This window comes from Mixophyes fleayi, chromosome 6 (genome assembly GCF_038048845.1).
Source record: "Mixophyes fleayi isolate aMixFle1 chromosome 6, aMixFle1.hap1, whole genome shotgun sequence".
Taxonomy (NCBI): domain Eukaryota; kingdom Metazoa; phylum Chordata; class Amphibia; order Anura; family Limnodynastidae; genus Mixophyes; species Mixophyes fleayi.
The window spans coordinates 66,054,860-66,073,493 of NC_134407.1; positions in this window are offsets into that span (position 1 = coordinate 66,054,860).

Here is an 18,634-nt window from a genome sequence, read left to right on the forward strand (position 1 = left end):
ATCAATTTAACGCAGTTCTGAAGCATACCATTAAGTGGTTAGGTTTAGTCCCTTCTGTTTACAGCTCTCACTCTTTTAGAATTGGAGCGGCCACCGCCGCGGCCTTGGCAGGGTCATCTGTTGAGGCTATAAAGTCCCTTGGTAGATGGAAGTCCGCGGCCTACCAAGGTTACATTAGGCCTAATGTTTAAAGTTTGAACAATTGTATTGCGAATTTGTTTATTGTTGTCTTGTTTCAATTCTCCTTTTGGCCTTTCCTTAATTATTGTTTGTGGCTGTCAGGTACATCTCTACCATTTACCCTCCAGTACCTTTTGTTGTTCCTTCTACCCCCTTCCCGGTTACTCAAGGCTTAACTGCTCGTCGCGTTGAGCGAGGGCGCAAAGGGATTTCTCCCATTTTTTTCCCCCGGAAGGCCTGATTAGTGGTGTGCCTCTGGGGTTTGATCGGGTTTTACCTTCGTGTGAGTAACTTACCCTTTCCCAAACCCATTTCTCCCCGTTTTACGTTTCCTTTCGCCTGCTATGCTCCATGCTCGTCTGTTGGGCTGCCTTTGTCAACCCCTATGTGCACATGGGTTCTGTGTGTGATGGAGAGGTAAATGTTTCAGTGTGTAACATTTATCTCTTTTTCAGATGCTGTGGTTACTGCGAGAAATATTTGGATCATCGGGCACTCTTACATATTCTGGGCAGCTAACCAGACGGGGGTTCAGACGAAGTTTAGCAGCATGGGGAATAGCCGGGTCTATTGGTTAGTTAAACGGGGTTTGGTTTGGGGTAATCTCTTACCCTGGTTAAGACAACCGATAGAGCGGTGGGGAGCCCCCGATGTACTAGCGGTCCACTTGAGAGGGAATGATTTGGGTAAAGGTAAATCCCTAGACCTAATTATCCAAATGAGAGAGGACTTGCATTATATTAAGACTATATGGCCAACAATCATACTCGGCTGGTCCGCTATGATCCCAAGGCTGTCTTGGAGATCTCCAATCCCATTAAAAAAGATTCTTATAATGGCGCGGAAGCTTAATAGTGCACTTCGGAAGGTTATCAGATCCCTTGGTGGTTTTGTGGTGGATCACCCAGCTATAACGGCAGATAGGGTGAGTCTCTATAGGAGAGACGGTGTGCACCTCTCGGGTGAGGGGTTGCAAATGTTTATGGAGAGCATTTGGTTGGAGCTGAGGAAGTTGCTCGGTTTGGATGGTGGCAGGCTGCTTTGCCCCTAGGGCAGCAGCGTGGGAGGAAGGCACTGCGATCAGCGGCTGATAAATACGGCTCTATCGTGATTGGCCGCAGGTATCTGTCCCCTTACAAGGCAACGGTAGCTCTTGTCCCATCCGTGGGGAGGGGCCTCGCCCAGCTCAGTGAGAGAGGGGGAGTGAGTAGTGAGGTGAGTGCAGTTTACTCTGACACCAGGTTAGGGCGGGCCAAGCAGTTGGGGTTATGAGAGAAGTGGGTGGACTTAAGGCTTTATTGTACGGTGCTACGTTATTAGTGGCGTTATATAAACAGATGATGATGAATAAATATATATATATTTATATATATATATATATATATATATATATATATATATATATATATATATATATATATATAAAAATATATAATGCTTTATGAAATACATTTTTGTAGGTAATGGTTAGCAGGCTTATTTCAGCCGGCAAAAAAAGGACTTGGTGCCCTTTAGTGAATCTACATTTGAAGCAAATCGTGCTATAGTCTTTATTGAATAAACAGAGTTTTTTCTATGATTCTTTTTTAATATGTATTAAAAAAGCCTCACAGTTGAAAACTGGACTGACAATGCAGCGCCTACTCTTTGTGTGTGTATTCTTCACTTAATCAGGTCATACTAACTTCCATTACCTAGACTTGAAAGACTCTTATCAGAGCAAATGCCTACTTTTCTTTTCTTTTAATAATATAATTTGAAGTCTGCTAATGTCACATTTGAGAAAGGATTAAGCTTCAAATTAAATTGACTCTGGCTAATATTCAGCAATTACATATCTTAAAAGTATCAGCTAGAGACTTTAAAGGAAGGATATGTTAGTAGCCCTGTATTAAAGAGGATTTGGCTCTATTCTACTATATATATATATATATATATATATATATATATATATATATATATTTATATATATTGATTGCTTGATTCTATATTATTAAATGGACAGAAGTCATTATTTCTCAGCTGCTTTATTCACTTGATTGAAAGCAGTTCAGTTGTGCACTTCCAGTACAACAGGCACCCAGAGTGACATTCAGCTTTTTTATTATAAAAACCTGAGAAAACTCATTTGCAAATGTTTCACATCTTTACTTGTATGTATAGGTAGCAGGTGCATCATCAGAACTTGCACTGGGTACTGGTTCACATCCTTCCTTCCAGAACTGCACTTGAAATCGCAATCTTGGACCTCATGGTTGTCTCTCAGCTCAAACAGCCATACTCTCTCTACTCTACTCACAAATAGTACAGAATAGCAACTGCCTGCCCTAGCAGTACGTCAAACTTAGATCCCTGATGACATCATCACATCCATCTCTCTCACCCTGCTATGTGGAACCACCCTCGTAAAACTCTGGCATACTCAAGCATTGGCAGCATCTCGATATCCTGAGTTTTAGCTCACACAGCACTCGGGTTCAATCTGCATATCTTGACAGGGATACAAGGGATACAACACATGAAACCTAGACAAATTATTTGTAACTTGACTTGTGTTTTATTTTCCTCTGGCCATTCAAGTCACACTTTAATATATTGAGGTTCTGCGTAATGTCACTACATATCCCTCAAGGTGTCACATAAGGTCATTTGTCACAAGGGAGAAAGCAGAGCAGGACATGCTTCTTTTGCAGGTAACCTAAGACATGTGTTCTGTATTTCAGTAGGTACAAAGGATTTTGTTTTAATCAGGTCATCAGTTGTCTCCTGTGCATATGAAAGTTCTCTGAAATGTTGAGGCGGCCTTCTTTAAGAGAAAGTAGACTTTGGTTCTCTATGGTTGAGTACAATAGTGTACAGGGTGAAAAAAAATCCTTGCTGGCTCATCTAAGATGCCAGTCAGTGAATGTTAGAACTGGATAAGATCCTGAACCTGAGAGGTTCTATATCTTTCAGCTGTAGGTTTCAGAGAAGGAGAAATATGTGCCTTCTGTATGTAAAGGAATGTTTTAATCAATCCACAACCAAACATTTGATATTTGATTATATCAGGTCATGTGATATTAAGCCCTGATAACCTGCTTTGAGTCTGGCTTTGACTCTTACACCATTTCTATAGAGGTAAACAGACTCATCTTCAATATACTTTTTTCATATATCTTCTTTAACACAGAATTTTTTTTTGACTAATGTTGAACCAGATGTCATATTTTCATGTTTGTTTCTCTTTACACTGGTATGGTATATTGTGTTGACTGCGGGTAATACTCAAGTTTTTACATTTTTATGAAACGAGCTAGCCAGAGACAAGTATTCACTCTTATACATTGCTTTTTGTTTTTCAAATATCAGGAAAGAGTCACCAAAACACTACATTTGGCTTAATGAGCAAATATACTTATTTACTTTTGTAGTTCAGATTAAATATAGCATAAATACATGCATAAAGTGAACAGGAATCTATCCTACCTCAATGGTTCCATGTAATGTACAGCAGTAAATTAATTGAAAGTCTGGGATTCCTTGTCATATGAAAGTACAGATGGAGTGTAATCATTTGTCACGGTTTGGTACACTGGATTCTTGGATCTGCCCAATCTTTGCGCTACTTCCAGCAGGGTGAGGAGTCTAACGGACAGATAATATTCACCAGTGATCACCGCAAGGTGATTTGGACTTAGCGGCGTCCGCAGGTTGCAGTCCCCACCAGGAATGTCAGGCGAGATAGGGGAGAAGATAGTAAGATGTTAGATAGAGGCACGATGAAAGTATATGGAATGTAAGCTCTTTAGTCAAGTAGCAGGGTGAAGACAGATACAGAGTGAACAATACAACTTCACGGTAAATGGAGGATAATGTAGCTTCAGCAATACAGCCTGTAGTCTCGTGGCAAAAAAGATAGAAGCAGCGTGAACAGTCCAGCCAGCAGGGCCACAGGGCCAAGTGTAGCTTGAGCGATACAGCCTGTAATATAATGACACAATGAAGATAGTTGCAGCACAAACAGTCCAGCTAGCAGAGTAACGGAGACAAGTGCAGATTAGGCGTTTGGGCCTGTAGTGTAGCAGCACAGTGAAGACAGGTGCAGTGGGAACAGTCCAGCCAGCAAGGTAACAGAGACAGGTGCAGCTTGAGCGCTATAGCCTGTAGTACAGCAACACAGTGGGGACAGGTGCAGCGTGATTGGTCCAGCCAGCAAGGTAACAGAGGCAGGTGCAGCTTGAGCAGTATAGCCCGTGATACAGAAAAACAGCGGAGACAGGTGCAGCGTGAACGGCGTGAACGGTCCAGCCAACAAGGTATCAGAGGCAAGTGCAACTTGAGCAGTATAGCCCGTAGTATAGCAGCACAGCGGAGACAGGTGCAGCGTGAATGGTCCAGCCAGCAAGGTAACAGAGGCAGGTGCAGCTTGAGTAGTATAGCCCGTAATACAGCAAAACAGCGGAGACAGGTGCAGCGTGAACGGTCCAGCCAACAAGGTATCAGAGGCAAGTGCAGCTTGAGCAGTATAGCCCGTAGTATAGCAGCACAGCGGAGACAGGTGCAGCGTGGATAATCTAGTCAGCAAGGTAACGAGGACAAGGAGGCATTGAGGATCCAAGTAAACGTATAGAAGACAGACAGTCTAATCAGGCAGGTAACTTGATCAACAGGCACTGAGGAGAAGGGGGAAGTGTCCTTTCAAGTTTGGAGCCAGAACAGAGAACCAATGGGAAACATACAGAGGACACAAAGGTTTAGGGTCTGTGCATGCGCAGAGCCAAAGTCAGGACGCCAGCAGCTGAAGTATACTTTAATGGGGAACAGGTGAGCGTCCTGGTCCTTGGTTGTGGAAGCTGAATGAGCGCCGTGTGACATTATTTTAGACAAATGGCAAGATTGAACCTCTGTTACCAGTAGTGTCAATTGTGCAGTTCACCTCTCAAAAGGGGCGTGCAGTTGCCTTACTTGTCTCAATTAATTGTACTACTTTGGAGGTGTAAAAAGCATGACAGATTTCTTTGGAGCAAGGTTCGGTTGTTTATTGTCCATTATAGGACATCATGAAATGTCATAATCAAACATCAGAACCATGTCATATTTAAGTCTAAAAACTGACATGTGCAATGAATTACATTAGTAGATTTGACACAAATACAGTTCATTGTCAGACAGCATAATATCTGCAATAATATTATTCACAGAAGAAAAAAGTTGTTGTAAATTAATGAACTTGTTTAAGAGCAATTGACAACATACTTCCAAACTCTCAACTATGCTCAGGCTTCTATCCCCACACATTTAAATCTCTTCTAAACCCTCCTAACCAAAACCCTATGACTACCATCAGTGCCCAGGATCTTGCTTTCTAATTCAAGGAGAGAGAGAGAGAGAGAGAAAGACAAAGTACTGGAAATGGCAAAGCACACCGGTCCTATGTTAAGACTTAACTTTTAATGATTTAATTAAAAAATATCTATAATGGATACCCCTCTAGGTAGAAAAGGTGAAATATAAAAGAAGAAAGTGTGCTTGGCGCAAATGTGTAAACATGAGAAAGATACTTTTTATATTTATTTTTTAATTTTTAATTAGACTCACAAAAAGTCCCAGAGGTAGAGCCGGCTTGATTCAATAAATGGACATGAGGGATATACTGAATGGGTCCTGTCAAACTAGCATATATAATGTAAACAGGTATATATCACTCATTGATCATCCTTGCAAGATTAACGCTGACTGTCCTTCCTTAATTCATGGACTCATCATCTCCCGCATTGTCTATTGTAATTCCCTCCTTACTGGTCTTCCCTAAATCAGACTCGAGCCCCTACAATCTATTTTGCATGCAGCGGCTAGATTGATTTTCCTTGAAAATTATTCTTCCTCTGCTGCTCCACTCTGTCAGTCTCTACATTGGTTGCCTGTTTTTCAACTAATCCAATATAAAATAACATCCAAGGCCACCAACAAAATTTCAACAACACACATTTCCTCACTTGTCTCAAAATATTTCCCAACTCGACATCTCCGTTCTGCCTAAGATCTGCGTCTCTCTTCCACTCTTATCACATTCTCCCATTCCCCGTTGCTGCACATTTTTCCGTCTGCACCCACTATGTGGAATTTGTTCCCTCCAACAATAAGACTTTCCTCCAGTATTCAAACCTTCAATCGTTTAGTGAAAACCCACATCTTCAGACAAGCTTACGATATTCCTCAACCACCATCTTAATCTCCCTAGGTTACCCTATTACATGCAATATGAGGTAGCACTTACCCTTGTGTATCAAACTCCCATTGTCCCATAGATTATTAAGCTTGCGGGTAGGGACCTCTTACCTCTCTGTCTGTATGTATTACCCAGTATTGTTTTATTGCTGTTTTTCCCAATTGTAAAGCGCTATGGATTTTCCTGGTGCTATATAGATAAATGTTGATGAAATGTGGATGATGATGAATTTGGACAGCATTTGAAACACAATATATGTTTGTTTTATTTAGTATGAAATTATATAAAGAAACATGCTTAGTTGAAGTATAAAAAAGTTATCAATGCCTATTATGTAATTTTCAATTATTTGTATGACTTAATAACTTTTAAGCAACTGATGCAACTATGTTATTTGCCTACTTTCTAACATAATTAAACTATTTTGATTTTGATTAAAATGTATTCATTTGCAGACATGATAGTCAAAATGTAATTAGAACATTTGTGAATTCTCAGTGAGTAATCTTTGCAGAATTAATTCAGTTTCTTGGTCTCTTTTTTCCCTACTTATCTCTTCCACCCTTTTATATAATGTTCTTTTTCCTTTCTATTTTGTTACATTTAAATTTAATATGTCATATTTTAATGAAATTATCCCTTGCGTCTTGATTTTTATATTGGTTCAGGCATATACACATGCAGGAGTGGAGTGATTCCCTTGTATAGGAATTCAAAGCCATAGTTTTGCACTCAGTTCTGAAAATACAGTGTTTGGTATTGTCAAACTAGTTAATATTCACTGCAGGTAAGTACAGGAACCCTAACAAGAAAATAAAAATGTTCTGTATTCCATCTGCTGTGCAGATGTTATAGATGGAATATAGAATTGGGGGCTAATTAATTCCACTAAACTACATATGGTGTTCATCAACTACAGTCTTGGAAATTGTAAGCAAAACTATAATTATGGCATATTCCATTTTATTCCACAGCACTTGCAAAAATGAAATAATAATAATAACTGAATTCATAAAATCAACACATATACATTTTAACATTTCCACAAGAATGTTCTAGTGTCTGTATTTCGGTGCCTTGTACAACATATTGTGGAAATCTACCATGCATTACTGAGGTTGTTCAATGTTCTATATTTTACATAGCTTTTAGTAACTGAAACAATGGTTTGAAAAGTATTTTAGTTAGTTTTACCTTATTCAGATTTGACAGTGGTGATCATAGACAGTAAAAAACCCGGTTGCTAAGTCACTTATCATAGAGTTATTAATCAGATATATATAGTCATATATAGGCATAGTTATTAGGATTAAATCTCAAAGCATAAAAATAAGATAATGCTTATACAAAAAAAAACAATACGTTGTTGTGGCTATTTGGTTTCTTGGAAGGTTTAGCACATTTAATAGTTACAATAAGTTAACAAAAGATGTAGCCACGAGTTTCAGTAGAACTTTAAAAAAAACTACATGCATTATATGTATCCTGATTTTTTCTTCTTAAAGTTTTATATCCCAAATACATGTTCATAAGGGTCTAAGCTTCAACAAAGCTTACCAGATAACCATCAATATTGTATGGTCATTAAAAAGCTATTGTTAATATATGATCAAAATTGGAGATACAAGGAAAAACAGCACTAAATAGTGTAGTAGTTTAGGAAAATATGCAATAACTAATAGGTGGTATGCGTACCGGATCAATATATCTTAAAGGCTTATCAACACATGTGTCCAGGGTATCTTAGGAAGGACCTTCTGGTCTTCAAACATGCTTTCAAGCACTAGAAATAGAAACACCTAAGATAGTGTAGTATTGGGAGACCAAATAGAGGAATAAATCACACCAAATCTGTGAGTATAGATGTGTACTCTTTGATAATCCTTCAGTCCTAAATCCACAAACAACAAAAATATAAAATAAAGAGATCATGTGAGACACAAACAGCGACTTTAGAATCACTTTATTCACAATAAACATTTTGCTACTTTTAACCAAAATTAATTTTCATTTTGTACATAATAAAAGTTATATTTTATTCAAATAATTGGGTACATGTCAAACACAAAAGTGTATACATAGACAAGGACGGCTGGTGCACCAACCTTAGAATTAGCCTTTTCTTTTCTTTCTTGTACTTTTGTTGTTGGGCCTGTGTCAGTTTAAGTCAAACTATGAGTTTTCTGCTGAATTATTCAGAGCAACATTTGAGGTCAGAGGAGAGAAAAACATTTTTATTTGTGTGTCAACCAGTGGTCGAAGTGGAAATATGGAAGTGGCAGTATGAAAAATGTAGTGGAAATGTAAGTGTTTAGTGCTAGTTTTCGAAAATGAAGGCAGTAGGAGAAGTGACGGTATGGCATACCACTGTATACACCCCTACTTCAACCACTGGTGTCAACTAAAAAATAAATGTACACATTTCATGATTAACAAAAAACAACACCACAAAGCATTAAAATCTGAAGCAATATACAAAGTAGTTAGGATTATGAATTTAGGAGCACATTGCCAGTGACATGGGGTATCCACAAGACCTATATCAGAAACTGGAAAATAAAAAAGCTGAAACAAGGCACAGTATATTTCCTAGTTTTTCAAAAGGCTAAATAGGTGTCATTAAGCTTACATTTAAAAATGATGCTTTATAGACACATTAAGGCACTTCAGGATAGTTAGAAGAGTGATTCTTACTATATCCATATATATCAGTCATCAGCGTTTATCTGTGAATTTTGTCTGCACATACCAGGCAAACAAAATACTGGGTTTAACGCACCCTAGCATGGATACATTGTAAGAAGCACTGCTGCAAATTACATAGAGCATTTTACTGCTAGCGAGGCATAAAAAACAATCTGGTGGGGAATATGCCGAATTACTTTGTGTGCTTTTGGATTTAAAAGAGCAGTGAGAAGCCATGGTCTCAGAGGTTAAGCACTGTCTTCTGTCAGAAGAACAAACACATATTTAGACAAATGTATAGTTACATATTTCATCCATAATAATACTGACAAGTGTCATTGTAATCAGGGCCGGTGCTAGGGTCCTCGGCGCCCTAGGCACAATGTAAAAATCCCCCCCCCCCCGGCACAATGTAACAAAATCCGTCCCCCCCCACCCGGCACAATGTAAAAAAACTCCCCCTCTCCCCCCGACACAATGTAAAAAACTCCCCGCCGTCTTTCCTTACCTTGGCGCTGGTCCTCTCTGCCGGGTGCCGTCCCTCAGTCAGTGAGTGGGGGGAAGGAGACAGAGCGCCCCTTCAGCTGTTGGAGGGGAGGGCGGCGGTGGTAGTGATCCATAGCCCCCCCCCTCCCCGTGGATCGATCTCAAGCTGTGCGGCGGCCGTTTAAGGTATGCTCAGCGGTCGTCGCACAGTTTTAAACTACAATAGTCATTGTTTTTAATTTTGAGGCGCCCTGCAGAGCTCGGCGTCCTAAGCAATTGCCTAACCTTGCCTAATGGGAGCGCCGGACCTGATTGTAATGTGCTGAATTATAATAAGTATCATATCCATACAACAAATTGGTATGTTTACATTGTTAGCTTTAATTTACTTTAAAAAAACAAACATTAATTGTGTAACAGTTAAAAAATCCATGGGAAATCTTGTTACCTAAATTAGTCAAAATGGAATGGACAAATAAGTAATGTGAATATATGACCATAACTTGATATAATATGGCCACACCTAGAGAATCAAGTACAATTAGCCAATAAGAAGAGGCTACATAGTGAGGTTGATATTTATCATTAATGCATATTTCACTAGCCCCCCAGCACGCACAAGGGATATGCTTTCCAGAAGGTGGATCTTTGGATGTGTCCACATCTAATTTTAGTTTCAAAGAATGCTTGAATTGACACTCCTTTACAGAAGGGGGAGGAGAGTTTGTGAGTGTTGCCACAGACCCTATTAGGACTGTCTCACTTCTCCAAAAAAGCAAAATCCAAATTTTTTTTTATAAGGGAAATTCGCATTAGCGAAATGATTTGCACAAGGGAATGATATTAATAAATAAATGCCTTATGTCTTGAAAATTAGTTAAATTAAATTGTCCTATCCATCATAAGCACACAGAACAATAATTTAAACACAGCACATGTCCTTAGATGTCAAATAAATTGCACCAATAAGTTATATCTATAATTCAAGCTAAACAATTGGTTGAATCTGTTACTCAGTCCAACTTTACTCTCAATAGGGGTTAAGGTACACAAAGTTCAAATATACTTCTGTTAGCAATTTGTTTGTTAGTATCAGTAAAGACAGTGAGAAATTGTCACCCAGTTAATGGTAATAATGCAGTTCAGTGTCAAGATGATAGGAGTGTAAGTCCGTTGTACAGAATTTTCGATCAACAGTGAGCCTTAGCTTAATGATTCCAATGCCTTCATTAGCATAATGCTCCCCATATCATTGGTAGGTGATATGTGAAACAAAAGAAATAAAAGCAGCATAGTGAAGCACGGTTATAAAATTTAATAGCAAAAAGACAAAGATCAAAAACACTCTCAAATGTGTAGAGGATATTGTTCATTTCAAGGTTTCTTTCACTTGTAATGGCCGTAGAGTCCTGTCTCCTGCTCTTACACAGAAAATGCAGTCAGTTTGCGCTAAACAGCTGCATATCTGAGCTGCGGACAGAGAGTACCGGCTGTGTCAAGTTGTCTTTCTTTGAAGCTGAATGTTATCAGATATGGGCGTTGTCAAACCCTACTTGTTTCGTCATTGGCAGTCTTCATCAGGGGATTCCTTATTGTTCAGAATGTGAGTTTAAAAATACACAGTGACCAATCCGAGTTCTTGAAAAACCTCCATAACATTGAATGTGTCACGACTGAGTATAGCGTACCTGCTATCGTTGGCACTACTCGAAGGAAGGCGCGGAGTCTAACGTGCCCCTGGTGTTCACCAGGGACCCCCGCAAGGAGGTATGGACTTAACTGCAGGAAACACGCAGGTCGCGGTCCTTCCACGAGTCAGATAGCGAGGCACGAGAGGAGTTGTCAGACAGGCCGCTTTGGCAACGGTGCGGGCAAGGCAGGTACACAAGGAGAATCCAAAGGGGTAGTGAGGCAAGCTGGGTTAGTAGCGTTCTGGTAGCATAGTACAGAAGGGAGATCCAAAAGGGTAGTCAAGGCAATCCGGGTCACAAGGGTCACAGGCAAAATGGCAATAATCAGGAGACAGGCAAAAGGTCAGGAGACAACAATCACAGGAACACTGGAACGCTGGAGAACAGGAAAGGACCTGAAACTCTGGCACAGGAGGTGGGATCCAGAGAGGCTTAAATAGTGCTGCTAGCCAATGAGCCTCAGCACCTGTAGTGCTGTCATAGTCCTAGCGCCGTAGCGCTTGTCATACATTAGCGCCGTAGCGCTACCTTCATGCAGCGTTCCTGTTGCCTAGCAACGGGAACACTTTCTAACCTGTAGCCTGGCGGCCGAGCGGAGGCGGAAGTGACGTGTCTGGTTGCTAGGCGGAAGGACAGGCGGCCGCCGAGCGACGCCTGACTGAATGAATATACACCAGACGGGCATACATTATAGTCAATGAGTGGTAGCACATTTACATTTCTAAATCCATTAAATCAATCTATTAATCAATTAATATGCTAAAAATTAAAAACATTTTGTGACATCTCTTTCCCTTGAGAATTATAATATGTCAGTATAGCTTATGCCTACAAATAATAATCTGAATACATAATGCACTTATCTGACATACTTAGATCATGATTACATTTTATTGTTTTGACAATACTCACATTCGTGCGATTGATTCAGATAGCAGAGTATACTGGAACATTGTAACATAATTGCTTTCCCTTATTGTTGTAAAGTCTAATTTCTAATATCTTCCTTTTGAATCTGCACACAGGGTTCTAAATAAATGTTCTGATATTTTGCACCATCCGATCATTCTAGAGCAATGTATTATTAGGCAGTGCTCACATCTGTGTTGTCAATCATGTTTGCTTAGCTTACATATATTTCCGTATAGTTAAACCAGTGTATGCACTTTTTAATTTAACCAGACTTCCATCTGCATGCAAAATTATAAACCCATAATTGATCCAAATCTAAAACAGTATTTTCAAATTTAGATAGTATATGTCTAGCTGTAAATTGCAACTGAATTAGATGCCATTGGTGTAATAGTCAGATTTACCTTTCTGTCTTTTTTTCCTAGCACAGATATCTACAAACCCTAATTTAATTTTAACTCTTATTGGTCTAGCAATAAATTGTTGTCCCATTTTCCACTTAATCTTTACTCAGTTGGAACTAGTTCTCTATATTAATGGTCTCAAGGAAAAAAAATAGATTTCTTTTGAATGGTAATGGTAATTTTTTCCAATTGATCTTAAAATAACTATAGAAAATAGGTTAATTCAAAATCAAAGTTAAGACCGGTGGGGGTCAGGGTACCCAATCTATTTTGACTTGTTCTGATTTAGTGTAGTCTCCTCCCCTCCAATTCTTTTTCACCAATTGAATGGCCATGAACCTCATCCTTGATGGATCTTTATCAGGTTTCCATTTGAAATGATAAGACAGATTGTGTGTTTCAAGGCCCGTTTTGATACTCCTTTTCTACATATTGGGCCTATGTACTGTAGGCCACAAGGATATGTGATTAAATATATCACACCTGCAGAGTCACAGCTTAGTCTGTCTTTTACCCAGGCCCGGCGCTCCCATTAGGCAAGGTTAGGCACTTGCCTAGGGCGCCGGGCTCTGGAGGGCGCCTGGAGGGCGCCACAGAATACTAAAAGACTTTAAAACTGTGCGGCGACCACTGACCATACCTGTCACGGCCGCCGCACAGCATCCAGATGCACAGGGAGGGGGGAAGAGGCTGTTTTGTCACCACCGCCGCCTCTCTGCTCCGTCTCCTCCCCTCCACTTACTAGTGTCAGTGAGTGGAGGGGAGGAGACGGAGCAGAGAGGCGGCGGTGGTGAGACAAGGTAAGGAGAGGAGGGAGGAGGGAGGAGGGCGGCGATTTTTGAGGGGGGGGCGCCGCTTTTTTAAAAATGCTTAGGGCGCCGTGGACCCTAGCACCGGCCCTGCTTTTACCTTTAAGGTTTGTGAGGTAGCTTTCAATGTTAACTATCTTATAGGTTTCATAGTGGTTCCCCTAGTGGTTCTACATGCTAAACAATCATTACAGTAAAAAAAAAAACTTTGCCATGTGATCCCTATGTTAGCCAATGAGCTGCCGTCTAATTATGCCTCAATTAAATTAACGCGCCCCTACTCTGTTCTCAGCATAAGCTTGTCCGACCCTGTTTGTCCCCTTCTGCCTCTCCAGGAGTAGAAACATGAAAATCAATAAGACGCAAATATGAACACATTTTTGGTGCGCATATGCAGCAAGGAAATGTGTGTCTTCCACAAATAAAAGAGATGTGCATACACTTCTAAATGAGCCCCATTGTGTTAAAATGAAAGCACTCTTTAAATCAGTATCATTACTTTAATATGCCTGCAACTATGTGGGAGGTAACACACTATAAGGAGCTCCATTGCCTAAGCATTAGAGATGTATCATAATAGCCAATTATTCAGAAATATATTTAATATATCTGATTAAATTAACACAGCAGTAAAACACTGATTAGGATCAGTAAACATTCTTCCTTTCCTCTGTCCATCTCATTTTGCTTTGTCTTCATCAATTACATGGGTCACACTGACATTTCAGGTGTTAATTTGTATTCTCACTCTGTGCCGTAGTTGATTACACAAACCAATAGTGCTCTTTATATATTTATAATGAGAAGCCTGTAATGAGTAGTGAACAATTAGCATAGTTATTGTAAATGTTAAATAGATAACAGGACATTTTGAAGGTTTCACAAAGGACATTTACAAGGTTAAAAACAGTGTGCCGGTATCACAAATAAATTAGATAGATAGAAAGAAAGATAGGTCTTCTTGTTTCAGCTAATTATGCCGACAACTGTGGTACCCTAATTTTAATAGATCAACATACAACTTAACATTTAGCTTAACTTGTAATAGAACAATTGAATCATCACTCTCTGTTGGCAGAGTCTAGTGCACAGCTAGAACTGGTCACTGTGGTCCCAAAACAGTATATAATAGAAGAAAGTCAGCATATGTAGAATGGCAGAATAAAATTATTTTATTTCAAACACTCTAGGTTCTAATTCATGATAAAAAACAATAGTAGGGGCAAATGAAAAGAACATTATGGATGCCCAAATCCAGACCTCTTTTCAAATTATTCCTGTCCTGCGCAGCTTGGAGAAAGGTTAATTTGATTTGGGACCTGAACGTTGCTTTATTTGGACCAAATCTATTGCTGTATAACAATTATTGAGACATAAAGTCTACCTATAGACATCAAGGGGTAAATGTATTAAGTTCCGGGTTCTTCAACACCCGCGAGCTTGGCGTCTTTGGCGTTTAAATTTAAAGCGCCGCTGCCTTGTAAAGGGAAACTTCCCTTTACAAGGCAGCGCCGCTTTAAATTTAAACGCCGAAGACGCCAAATTCGCGGGTGTTGAAGAACCCGGCGCTTAATACATTTACCCCCAAGTCTATTTGTATGTACTTTTGTATCATCCTACATGTTTCAGTGCATTAATATATGTAGTACATAATATATCTAAAAAAAGTAATAATAGAATAGAAAAAAACACAGAAGGTTTATTCAAATTGTGCATGGACTGCAGAGGCAGATTAGGGGTCCCAGGTAACATACTACCCCCTACATCTGTCAAAAAACAAAACATAAAAATGATTTAGAGTTATATTGACCTGTCAGTGCCCCCCAGGCCCTAGGGGAGAGCCTATGTTACATAAAGAATGATCCTGCTTTGATGGGCTACATAGCAAAACCTATCAGAAGGAACTTGAGCTAAATATGTGCAGTTTAGAGGAGGCAATGAACAGAGGTAATATGATAGAAATCAGTAAAAGAGTTGAGGAAGGCAGTATTTTAAAAAATAATATGATTTCTAGAACAAAAGAACTCACTCTAAAATTGTAGGGAGGAAGACAGAGTCAAGAAAGACATGAAAACACATTTTTGAAAGATCCATGGAATAGTCTTCAAGGATTTATGGCTCATACAATAAACTAATCAAAGAATGCATTGGATATTATGGCTATTGTTGAGACAATTTTAGCTATAAAATAGGTAATAAAACAAAAGGAAAGCACACAATAAAGAGTAACTTAGATGGAGATGTAAGCTCTTTTCTGCTGTCAAATTCTATTTTTCTATCTAGATTTTTTTTTTTTTATTATTGACTGCAATAAAACATAGTTTCTTTTGTATTGGTATATTCACACTGTGTTAATTTACTGGATTTTTAATGTATACTAATCATTCAACAATGACAGCAGAAATAACTGTACTAAGGCAAATATGGAAGAAACAGTGGTGCTCTTTCCTCCAAATTTACCTCCTCTCTGTTGTTTTACACAGCTGTCCTTTGAGGAGTGCCTGGAGGAGGAGCAGAGATGGAGCAGCAGTGCACATGGTAATCATATTTAACAATAACATGCGACATGTTCACCACTCCCTTCTCTCCTCTGTGTAGCAAACCCCTCCTCCATGAGAGGTTTCGAAAGTCAGCTTTACTTGTCTATTTTGAGCAGTGCGACAATGTATGTTAGAGACAATTCATACATATGACACCATTGTCCTCCACAGAACTGTATGGGCTTAGTGTTCTAATGTAATGTTATATTAGTGCAGAGTATGTTATATCCTATTATATACTAAATTTTACTCTCCACTTGTGGGTGGTCAAGCCTCTCCCCATATGCTTTCTTACTATTCAGAGATGCATCTCATAATTTATTGTTATGGCAAATTGTAAAAACACTTATTAAATGAACCTCATTTATGAAATAACCTAGGTTGGCATCACAAATCAGATTGGTATTGCACAGGTGTGCCTTGATGGTAATACATGCCTATTCTGTTCTTGGGAGATACCTAAGCAGACCCAGGTTTGCAGAACACTCTAAAGAGCCATTCTGTGCAAAAGTGTAAACATCACAAACTCCCAACACTTTAGAACCATCTCTTTCATTGAGTTAAACATTTCCATTTATCTCCTAAAATACTGCTCAAACGCCATTTTAACTTTAAAGGCATAAATTATGGGAAAATCCATTGATAAGTGCAATTTACTTGTAATAAAAACATTAAAATTTTGGAATGAGTGTTGAGGGGGTGTCAGAATCATTTTGGGACTTTTTCCATTGCTAAAATTAAGGGCAATGTGTGGCATTTATAAAGAGTGGAGGGTGGAATATGTGGTCTTTGAAGTATATCAGGATTCCCATCACTCATTTGAAACTTAGGCTCACCTGCAAAATCAAGATCTCCTGGCAATTTTTTGCCATATTCTGTAATAACTTATAACAGCATTTGTTACCACCTTGGAAAATCATGGGCTCTCATTTATGCTATTCATTGGATACACAAATTTGCATGTTGATACATCTGTTGTATCATATAAAATAAAAGATTTTCCAATGTGATCGCTGTGGTTCAAAAGCACAAGAGATTTACAGATTGCAGAGCAAAGTATTGCATGCAGACGCCTGTGTGGTCAGCACCAACAACAAGCTTGAACGCTCTGGTTTCCAAAGCCAGAAATAAACAATTTATACACTGTACAGTCATAAAAAGCAGTGACATCGCAAATACAGTAATAAGGTCCACATTTATAGGTTGATGGGTCATGAACTCCTAAGAACTCAACACCCCATTGGCTGATTCCTCTTGTCATTGTTCCTTGAGTTGGAGTCATCTTTACATGTGTGGCCAGGTGTCCTTCCTCAGGCTTCCGCCCCTGGAGCTGTATAAACTGGTCCTTTTTTGGCATCTCTGGAGTTGCTATTTGGTGTATGAAAAGTATAATTAGTTATGCCTAGTGTTCGTGTTGTAAATTTATGCAATACATTCTACAAAATTAAGTTTTGTAGCACTTTATTAGTACAATTGTGCCAAAAGAATTACAATTACTTACTACTGTATTCTGTATCTTGCATCTATTTGTAGGTTTCTGAAAAATACACCTGAGGCCCAAACATGTTATATATGTTTATCGGTAGTAATCTATCATTGCCAGAGACATACAGTCAGGCATGTTCATGTTACGGGCAGCACAGTGGCCTAGTGGTTAGCACTTCTGCCCTGCAGCACTAGGGTCATGAGTTCGATTCCTGACTATGGCCTTATCTGTGTGGAGTTTATATGTTCTCCCCGTGTTTGCATGGGTTTCCTCCCACACTCCAAAAACATACTGGTAGGTTAATTGGCTGCTAACAAATTGACCCTAGTCTGTCTGTCTGTCTGTCTGTGTCTATATTAGGAAATGTAGACTGTAAGCTCCAATGGGGCAGGGACTGATGTGAATGAGTTCTCTTTACAGCGCTGCGGAATTAGTGGCGCTATATAAATAAATGGTGATGATGATGATGTTAAAAAAACCAAAAATGGTATATTTCATCATGTTAAATCCAAAATGTCACTGTCACAAGTAGTCTTACAAGAGGCATCACACTTAACATCTGTATACCTAAAATATATTAATATGTCAGAACAAATGTTGCAAAACAATGTTCCATATTAACAAGGATTATATGTCAATTTTCTAATAGGTTTTTAATATTTTCAATAAATATTACAATATTTTCCACCATAAAGTGCTTTGAAAGGGTGCTCTTATAGTGCATAAAATGTGATTATCTGCAGTTAAATATTGGAGCTGTTTGCCCAATAATTCTGTCAGATATCTGAGCAGAGAAAGGACAGAGCTGAATGTGACTAAGATAATAGAAACGGATAAGTATTTTTTACAGTGGTGTTTATTATTATTATTAGTATATATTATATATATTTGCTTTTGTTGTTGTTGCCATATATATGATTTGTGGATGTGAACTGGTCTTAAATCTTTTTGCAAAAGATAGTATTTAATTGGTTTATTGGTGCAAAAACAAAAGAAAAGCAGTGCAAATACCTTAAAGCTACATCATGTGCCTACCTTTGGGAAAATGGATTTGTAGGCCAAGATCCCATCTGTACTCTCTAATGGTTTGCATTAACTGATTGGTAAAGGTGGACATATCACAGCGGTTCTTTGGATTCAGCACCTACATTTGTACCCAAATATATTAATAAGCTTTCTAGTTTTGTGTTTTTTTTGTGTCTTATGTTCATTATTATCTGGAATTGCTAA